Raw genomic sequence first — 10,429 nt, forward strand, 5'->3', positions numbered from 1 at the left:
CTTTCTTTGGGATTGGAATTATTATATTCTTTTTGAAGTCTGAGGGTATTTCGCCTGTTTCATACATCTTGCTCACCAGATGGTAGAGTTTTGTCAGTACTGGCTCTCCCAAGGCCGTCAGTAGTTCCAATGGAATGTTGTCTACTCCGGGGGCCTTGTTTCGACTCAGATCTTTCAGTGCTCTGTCAAACTCTTCACGCAGTATCGTATCTCCCATTTCGTCTTCATCTACATCCTCTTCCATTTCCATAATATTGTCCTCAAGTACATCGCCCTTGTATAGACCCTCTAAATACTCCTTCCACCTTTCTGCTTTCCCTTCTTTGCTTAGAACTGGGTTTCCATCTGAGCTCTTGATGTTCATACAAGTGTTTCTCTTATCTCCAAAGGTCTCTTTAACTTTCCTGTAGGCAGTATCTATCTTACCCCTAGTGAGATAAGCCTCTACATCCTTACATTGGGCATCTAGCCATCCCTGCTTAGCCATTTTGCACTTCCTGTCGATCTCATTTTTGAGACGTTTGTATTCCTTTTTGCCTGCTTCATTTACTGCATTTTTATATTTTCTCCTTTCATCAATTAAATTCAATATTTCTTCTGTTACCCAAGGATTTCTACAAGCCCTCGTCTTTTTACCTACTTGATCCTCTGCTGCCTTCACTACTTCATCCCTCAAAGCTACCCATTCTTCTTCTACTGCATTTCTTTCTCCCATTTCTGTCAATTGTCTCTTATGCTCTCCCTGAAACTCTGTACAACGTCTGGTTCTTTCAGTTTATCCAGGTCCCATCTCCTTAAATTCCCACCTTTTTGCAGTTTCTTCAGTTTTAATCTACAGGTCATAACCAATAGATTGTGGTCAGAGTCCACATCTGCCCCTGGAAATGTATTACAATTTAAAACCTGGTTCCTAAATCTCTGTCTTACCATTATATAATCTGTCTGATATCTTTTAGTATCTCCAGGGTTCTTCCATGTATACAACCTTCTATCATGATTCTTAAACCAAGTGTTAGCTATGATTAAGTTATGCTCTGTGCAAAATTCTACCAGGCGGCTTCCTCTTTCATTTCTTAGCCCCAATCCATATTCACCTACTACGTTTCCTTCGCTCCCTTTTCCTACCGACGAATTCCAGTCACCCATGACTATTAAATTTTCGTCTCCCTTCACTATCTGAATAATTTCTTTTATTTCATCATACATTTCTTCAATTTCTTCGTCATCTGCAGAGCTAGTTGGCATATAAACTTGTACTGCTGTAGTAGGTGTGGGTTTCGTATCTATCTTGGCCACAATAATGCGTTCACTATGCTGTTTGTAGTAGCGTACCCGCATTCCTATTTTCCTATTCATTATTAAACCTACTCCTGCATTACCCCTATTTGTCTTTGTGTTTATAACCCTGTAGTCACCTGACCAGAAGTCTTGTTCCTCCTGCCACCGAACTTCACTAATTCCCACTATATCTAACTTTAACCTATCCATTTCCCTTTTTAAATTTTCTAACCTACCTGCCCGATTAAGGGACCTGACATTCCACGCTCCGATCCATAGAACGCCAGTTTTCTTTCTCCGGATAACGACGTCCTCCTGAGTAGTCCCCGCCCGGAGATCCTAATGGGGGACTATTTTACTTCCGGAATATTTTACCCAAGAGGACGCCATCATCATTTAATCATACAGTAAAGCTGCATGCCCTCGGGAAAAATTACGGCCGTAGTTTCCCCTTGCTTTCAGCCGTTCGCAGTACCAGCACAGCAAGGCCGTTTTGGTTATTGTTACAAGGCCATATCAGTCAATCATCCAAGCTGTTGCCCTTGCAACTACTGAAAAGGCTGCTGCCCCTCTTCAGGAACCACACGTTTGTCTGGCCTCTCAACAGGTACCCCTCCGTTGTGGTTGTACCTACGGTACGGCTATCTGTATCGCTGAGGCACGCAAGCCTCCCCACCAATGGCAAGGTCCATGGTTCATGGGGGGATTTCCATGATATTGCCCTCATATACATCGCTCTTGTACAGGCCCTCTACATACTCCTTCAACCTTTCCCTCCTTTGCTTACGACTGGTTCTCCGTCTGGGCTCTTGACATTCATACAGGTGGTTCTCTTTTCTCCAAATGTCTCTCTAATTGTCCTATAAGCTGAATCTATCTTTCCCCTAGTGATAGTGGAACCAAAAATACCCTTCTCCACAAACCGTATGGTGGCTCATGGGCTACAGATGTAGATATCCATGTAATGAAGCTTTTTCGATATAATCTGAAAATTCGGTAGTCTGAATTTTCCTATTAATATTTACTGATTCATCAGATGTCCTTAGTGGATTTTAACAGTTCAACGTATAATTTAAACAACATTGCCGTCCGGTAGTTCATAGCTTTTCTCAGTTTTAGTGTTGTAAGGTTGCACAACAGTGGTTGTTCACATGCTTTCACACAAAAATACTTACTTAAACAAGATGTGAAATACATTCTACATCTACGTCTACACAGATACACCGAAAACCACCATACGGTGCGTGGTGGAGGGTACCCTGTACCACTACTAGTCATTTCCTTTCCTGTTCCACTTGCAAATAGAGCAAGAGCAAAACGACAGTTTGTTTACTTCCGTATGAGCTCTAATTTCTCGAAGCTTATCTTCGTGGTCTTTACGCGCAATGGCTGGTGGCAGTAGAATCGTTCGGCAGTCAGATTCAACTACCTGTTCTCTAAATTTTCTCAATAATTTTTTTTTCGAAAAGAACGTCACCTTCCCTCCAGGATTCCCATTTGAGTTCGCGAAGCATCTCCGAAACTCGTACGTGTTGATCGAACCTACCGGTAACAAATCTAGCAGCCCGCCTCTGAATTGCTTCGGTGTCTACCATAAACCCGACCTGGTACAGATTCCAAACACTCGAGCTGTACTCAAGAATAGCTCGCACCAGCGTTCTATATGAAGTCTCCTTTACAGGTGTCCCACTTTCCAATAAACCGAAGTCGACCATTCGCCTTCTCTACCAAAGTTCTCAACTGTTTGTTTCATTTCAGATCTCTTTGCAACGTTATGCCCAAATATTTAAACCACTTCACTGTGTCAAGCAGGACGCTAGTAATACTGTATCCGAACATCACAGGTTTGTTATTCCTACTCATCCGCATTAACTTACATTTTTCCACGTTTAGACCTCGCTGCCATTCGTTACACCTACTATACGTTTTTTCTAAGCCCTCTTGTATCTACTAACAGTCGCTCAACTCAGACACCTTACCGTATACGACAGCATCATCAGCAAACCACCACATATTGCTGCCCACCCTGTCCGTCATATCATTTATGTATATAGAGAACAACAGCGGTCCTATCACATGTCCCAGAGGCACTCCTAATGATATCCTTGTCTCTGATGGACACTCGCCGTCGAAGAAAACATCTTGGGATTTATTCCTTAAGAAGTCTTCTAGCCACTCACATATCTGTGAACTTATTCCATATGCTCGTATCTACGTTAACAGCCTGCAAGGGGGCACAGTGTCAAACCCCTTCCGCAAATCTTGAAGCACTGCATCTGCCTTTTGCCCTTCATCCATAGTTCACAATATATTATGTGAGAAAAAAGGCATGCTGAGTTTCGTACCGACGAAGCTTTCTAAAACCATCCTAATTCGTAGACAAAAAGCTTGTCAGTCTCAAGAAAGTTTATTGCATTTGAACTGAGAATATGTTCAAGGATTCTGCACCAAACCAAAGTTAGGGATATTGGTCTGTAGTTATGCGGGTCCGTTCTTCTACCCTTCTTAAATACTGAAGTCACCTGTGTTTTTTTCCAGTCGCTTGGAGTTTCTGCTGGGTGTGAGATTCACAATAAATGTAAGTCAGGTATTGGGATAATGCCACCCGCCAGGATAGCCGAGAGCGCTAATGCACTGCTGGACTCAGGTAGGCCCGCTGGCCCCGGATCGAATCCGCTTGACGGATTAACGACGAGGGACGGTATGCCGGCCAGCCTGGATGTGGTTTTTAGGCAGTTTTCCACATCCCGCTAGGTGAATACTGCGCTGGTCCCCACGTTCCGCCTCAGTTACATGACTCGCAGATATTTGAAACCGTTCGCAGTATTCTATGGCTTACACTAGACGCACATAGCTGGGGTACTATAGTTCCGTCACGGCGGGGTGGGGGGTTGCGGCAGGAAGGACCTCCGACCACCCTATGCAACTAACACTGCCAAATCAATAGTGGCATGGACGACCCCACGTTGAAACGGGACACAGGCCCCAAGAAGGAAAGAAAGAAAGGTATGGGATAGTGCTGTAGAGTACCCTTTGTAAAACAGAACTGGAATTTTAGCCAGACCTGGTAATTTATTTGCTTCCAAATCTTTCAGTCGTTTCTCTACACAAGGGATGCTTAGTACTATGTCTTCTATATGGGAGTCTGACTGATGGTCAAATGACGGTATGTCTGTACGATTCTTCTGAGTGAACGATTTCTTGAAAGTGAAATTTAAAACTTAGGTTTTCGTTTTGCTTTTTTCTATTGCCACACCAGACCGGTCAACAAGTGACTGTATGGAAGCCTTAGACCCGCTTAGAGCTTTCTCATAGGACCAGAAAATTCTGGGGTTCTCTGCCAGATCTTTTACTAAGGTGCACAGATTTTCTCACAGACGCACGAATCTCTACTGGACGTTGCTTGTCGTCATTTTTGCGTTCTCTTTTGAAACAGGAGTGCAACTGCGACTACTTCCTCAGCATTTTCCGAATTTCTTTATTAAACCATGGTAGGCCTTTCTCGTGCTTTAACCATTTGCTAGTCACAGAACTCACCAAACCACGATGCACATTCTGCTTAAACCTTGTCCATAATGCCTCAACGTCCATCTTACTGGAACTAAGTGATGTCAGTTCACTAAGCGAGATGCCGACAACTGCTTATCTGCTCTATTTAGCAGAAACACCCTCCTAGCCTTCTTGACTGATTTATTAACTTTCGTAAACACAGTAGCTATAATAACATCACAGTCGCTAATCCCCTTTTCTGTACTGACACTTTCGATAAGGTCCAGCCTATTTGTAGCTAAACGGCCTGTTTCCATTGCGTGTGGTCTGCCGAGCTAGCTGCGCAAGACAGTTTTCAGAAAACGTATTCAAAAATGTTTTACGTGAAGGGGCTCTGTAACGTTCGTAATGTTGAAGCTCCCGATAATAATAAACTTGTACCCTGCTGAAGGAACGGCCACCTGTCCAGTCACAGGGTGAATGAGCGAGGCAAGGCGGCCAGTTTCCTCATTAGCCCTTTGCAGCGAGCGGCGCGAACGCGTTACTACCCGCTACATTCACCCGGCTGTGAGGGTGGACCCACGGCGTAGGAGGTGTCTCGGAAGCAGAGCCCGTGGGCAAAACAAGCGACACCTGTAGTGTCCCATGTAACGCGCCAGATTTCACGCAACCGCTGCACCCCGAGGCAACAGCCCAAAGGTGACTGAGTAGCCAAACGCGCGTTTGCAAACTGCAGCCACCTACTCCTGCACCGACACACACTACGCACGCACCCAAGACTAACTGAGGAAGTAAACTACAATAGCAGACACAATCCTATGTTTGTTGCTCGCTACCCTCCTGATGCTTGAGAAATGGAGGCTGTTGCGATAATGAACTATGAAGCTGGTTGTTCAGTGAGCAATGAGCAACCATTGCGCTACACACTGAATGAATTTACATTTACAAAAACACGAGATTAAACTTCTTAAACAGAAAAACACGCACGAAATTTAATAAATTTACTACGAGGAAAAGACAGAAAAATGTAAAATGTACCGAAAGTACCGGTACCCTCCAACACACACCGTTACGTGGCTTGCGGAGTATGAAGTAGAAGTGGATGTAGATGAATCTGCAGATGTCTATCAGCCGAGAGCCGCGGGCTGACTGTAACGAGTGGCACTACTGATCTGCATTTTCAAACTATGAATACATACCAGCGGCAACCTTATTTCACAATGTTCATTACACAACAACAACAAGCGTCCCGTAATTGCCTGCAACAAGAAAACCCTCCATGAAGGGAGTCAACCTTTTACTTCTTTTTCTCCTCATGGCACTGGAACGCTCTCTTCAATAAGTCTCCTCCATTCTGCCCTCCCAGTGTGTTTTCTCCCTATCCTTTAAAACTGCGAACTTTTATTCCTTCCACCACAATCGATCGACCGCTTTCATGGTCTTCTTCTTTCTCTCCTTCCAGCTGTCTCCAAGTCATAAACCATTTTTTTCGTTCTTGCAGTATCCGTCATGAAAAATTGCCCTTGCCATGTTATTCTCTGCCTACCTAATATCGTGCAAGCAAGAAACTTCTTAAACATCTGTGAGAATCTATTGCCACTCGAGAAGCGCGATTTCATTTCACCTTACATGTAATTGTGTTATTAAGGTTTCTCTCCATATTTTCTAACTTCTGCACGTTTTTATGAGGGATGGTCATGAAGTTTCAGTTACCACTACTTATAGCGATGTCCTGATAAATTAACTAGGTTATTCAGAAACACAGAAATAAAAATCTGCTTCAGGAACAATAACAACCTTAAAAGGAAATTTATTCACAACACAAGACCGCCAGATACGTGTGCTGACGCACTGGCATTTACAAAACTATGTGGAGGCAACGTAACAAACACACAGTCGAGTCACATTAATGTGATCACGACCGACGTTAGACGTCAATCTGCAATAACCACTCACAGACGGCAAGTGGAAGCACTAGCAGCGGTGGTTATACAGGGTGTACATTTTAAGTTGACAAACCAGAATAACTCTAAAAATAAGCTTCACACGAAAAAATGTGTAGAATCCAAAGTTGATTATTTTCCAGGGGGACATCTGCTGGTGTTGAAATTAACCCGCTACCCCAGCCTCCTGGAGGTGGGGCGGAGGAAACTTTAAAATTTCAAATAGGAACCACAATTTTTTATTGCAGAATCAGATTCTACATAAAAAACAACGTACATTTTGTCTTAAACACTTGTTTTGATTCTTGGTAGTTGCTGTAATTCAAGAAAATCTATGTTCTCATTTATGCGTGAAAAATGGTTATGGTTAAGCCTTGTCTCCGCAATATCCTTTCTTTCAGGAGTGCTAGTTCTGCAGGGTTCGCAGGATAGCTTCTGTAAAGTTTGGAAGGTAGGAGACGAGATACTGGCAGAAGTGAAGCTGTGAGGAGAGTGCGTGAGTCGTGCTTGGGTGGCTCAGTTGGTAGAGCACTTGCCCGCGAAAGGCAAAGGTACCGAGTTCGAGTCTCGGTCCGGCACATAGTTTTAATCTGCCAGGAAGTTTAATAGTTATTTACTTCGTAAATTTTGATTCGCTAAACCTAAAACTCTCCCTCTCTCCCCTTAGGATGGGGTTTGAGAGAGAGGAATTAGAATTTTACAAATGTTGACCCAAATATTAATTTCTCCCGCAGATTCGGATAAGTTTTGTTGGTTTCATGGCCCTGAGGTCACACAACTTTTAGTTATCAAACAAATCACCCGCATATGGGGAGAGAGGGAGAGTTTTAGGTTTAGCAAATCAAAATTTACGAAGTAAATATTTCTTATATACTCATAACCATTTTCCACCCAAAAATGAGAACACGGATTTTCTTGAATTACAGCGCCAACTACCAAGAATTAAAAAAAAATGTTTAAGACAAACCGTATGTAGTTTTTTATGTATAATCTGATTCTGCAATAAAAAAAATATGGGTTCTCATTTAAAATTTTAAAGGGGCTGGGGTGGCGGGCTAATTTTAGCACCAGCAGATGTCCCCTTCGAAAATAATCAGCTTTGTATTCCACACATGTTTTCGTGTGAAGCTTATCTTTCGAGTTATTCTGGTTTGTCAACTTAAAATTTACACCCTGTATATGAAGCGAGTCGTTGTAAAGCGGGAAGCGGGCGGTTGTGTGACGTCCAGAAGGGCATGCCCATTCTATTTCGGGCCAAACGTGTGATCATTACCGAAATGGCTAATTTTGTAAACTGTTCGCCTGCAGCCGTGATTAAAGCGTACCATTCATGGTAAAATAGCGCTATTCTAAACCAATGCCGAGGCTAGTGTGGTGCAGAACAGACCACAGAAAACAGGGGTGAAGGACGGCTGTGGAGATGTGTACGGGCGAACAGATGTGTAGCTGTTGAGTAACCGATGAACCAAGGATGTCAACGTGCAATATCGACAGTGTCTTCTCAACGACCGTTCAGCTGATGTTGCTGCGTATGGGTCTCCGCAGTGGGCGCCTGGTTCGTGCACCCATGCTGACTGATGTTCATCGGAGACGTAGGCTGTCATTTGCACTCCAGTACCGCAGAAGGACTCCACTGAGTGGCGACAGGTGGCGTTTTGATATGAATCACGTTTTATGCTCCGTCAGACGGGTGGCTGTTGGCCTGTATGACGCGAAACATCTGAAAGCATACTACTATCGATGACCGTCGGAAGGGTCCCACCCGGAGGGCATACTCTGGATTATCTCGTCGCTCTGGAAGGCACACTAAATCAGCACAAACCGCCATCTATCCTTGGGGACTATAACCCACCCCTATATGCAGCTTATTTTTCCTCGGCGTGATCGCACCTACCAGTAACTAAATGCAATGTCTCACACAGATCTCAGTGTATGTGCGTGCCCGAAGAGAGCCGCTATCAATTTACCGTACTACCCTGGCGAACTACTCCCCCGATTTAAACCCAACTGAGACTACGAGACCACTTTGATAGTGCTGCTCGCACAATGGGTCCATGGGTCCTCACCCGAGAAACCTAGGACAGCTGCCACGGCACTGGAGTAGGTATGGTTCCACATACCTGTAGGTACCTTCCAGAACCTCACTGACTCTCATCCTGAACGTTTCGCAACGGTCCGCGCTGGGTAACATGGTTATTCAGACTTTTGACAGGTAGTAACATTAATTCGACTGGACGTTGTATTATATACCTCAAATTGGCATATACTTCAGAATTCGGTTTAAAGAACGTATAGACAACTACAAAATGGGGAATGTAAGAAATCAGCAGTTGCAAGACAAATTAAAGACACAGGCTACCGAATGAAAATCTAAGAGAATCCTGAAATTTTGCACATAATAGGAGAAATAAAATAATGGACATCATGGTAGTAACAAAAATTTTGAAACTTCCTGGCAGATTAAAACTGTGTGCCCGACCGAGACTCGAACTCGGGACCGCTGCAGAGTGAAAATCTCATTCTGGAAACATCCCCCAGGCTGTGGCTAAGCCATGTCTCCGCAATATCCTTTCTTTCAGGAGTGCTAGTTCTGCAAGGTTCGCAGGAGAGCTTCTGTAAAGTTTGGAAGGTAGGAGACGAGGTACTGGCAGAAGTGAAGCTGTGAGTACCGGTCGTGAGTCGTGCTTCGGTAGCTCAGTGGTAGAGCACTTGCCCGCGTAAGGCAAAGGTCCCGAGTTCGAGTCTCGGTCGGACACACAGTTTTAATCTGCCAGGAAGTTTCATATCAACGCACACTCCGCTGCAGAGTGAAAATCTCATTCTGGAAACAAAAATTTTCTTTAATAATACAATATATGAAAATAGTATTCTGAATCAGAAATAATTCTTCACTTGCCTTAAGTCAATTCTAATGAATACATTAAGATATGCCAGTGTGAAATAAAGGACTACCAGTCTGTCAGTGTAGCGAATATCACTGCAAGGATGCGATAGACGATACTCATCTGCTCGCAGCAAGGCCGCCATATTGAACTTACTGCATACTGTTTTCATGTATGTAGAAACGTTTGTGCAGTGAATTACGTACAAGTCAGTGTCTTATTCAGCAGCGCAATGGTGTAATGTCCCTTAACTGCTCCACCAGGGTACTAACGATGTAAATGAAGCTTTGGGAAGTCAAAACCGAAAGTGAACAAACGACATGGGGAAGGTGTTTCACACGGCTATCGCACCGAAGCATCTGATGCAAACCAATATGCATCCCACACAGGCTGTTTTGCCAGTCACACCAAACAACTAAGAAACAGCTCCACGCCAGCAGAAGACACAACTAGACATCTATTTATGCCCAACCACAGGAATCCTCCCCCAAATACAAAACCGAGCGAGGTGGCGCAGTGGTTAGCACACTGGACTCGCATTCGGGAGGAGGACGGTTCAATCCCGTCTCCAGCCATCTTGATTTAGGTTTTCCGTGATTTCCCTAAATCGTTTCAGGTAAATGCCGGGATGGTTCCTTTGAAAGGGCACGGCCGATTTCCTTCCCAATCCTTCCCTAACCCGAGCCTGCGCTCCGTGTCTAATGACCTCGTTGCCGACGGGACGTTAAACATTAACCACCACCACCCAAATACAAATGGTTCAAATGGCTCTGAGCACTATGGGACTTCCCTTCTGAGGTCATCAGTCCCCTAGAACTTAGAACTACTTAAACTTAA

General features: G+C 44.1%; 1 non-coding gene across 1 annotated transcript; it reads left to right on the forward strand.

Annotated features, from left to right (window-relative positions):
- The first annotated feature begins 9,393 nt into the window (after positions 1–9,393).
- Trnat-cgu (transfer RNA threonine (anticodon CGU)) lies at positions 9,394–9,467 on the forward strand. The gene has a single exon. It is a non-coding gene; the product is annotated as a tRNA-Thr (tRNA).
- The last annotated feature ends 962 nt before the right edge of the window (positions 9,468–10,429 follow it).

This window comes from Schistocerca nitens, chromosome 5 (genome assembly GCF_023898315.1).
Source record: "Schistocerca nitens isolate TAMUIC-IGC-003100 chromosome 5, iqSchNite1.1, whole genome shotgun sequence".
In the NCBI taxonomy this organism is placed as follows: Eukaryota; Metazoa; Arthropoda; class Insecta; order Orthoptera; family Acrididae; genus Schistocerca; species Schistocerca nitens.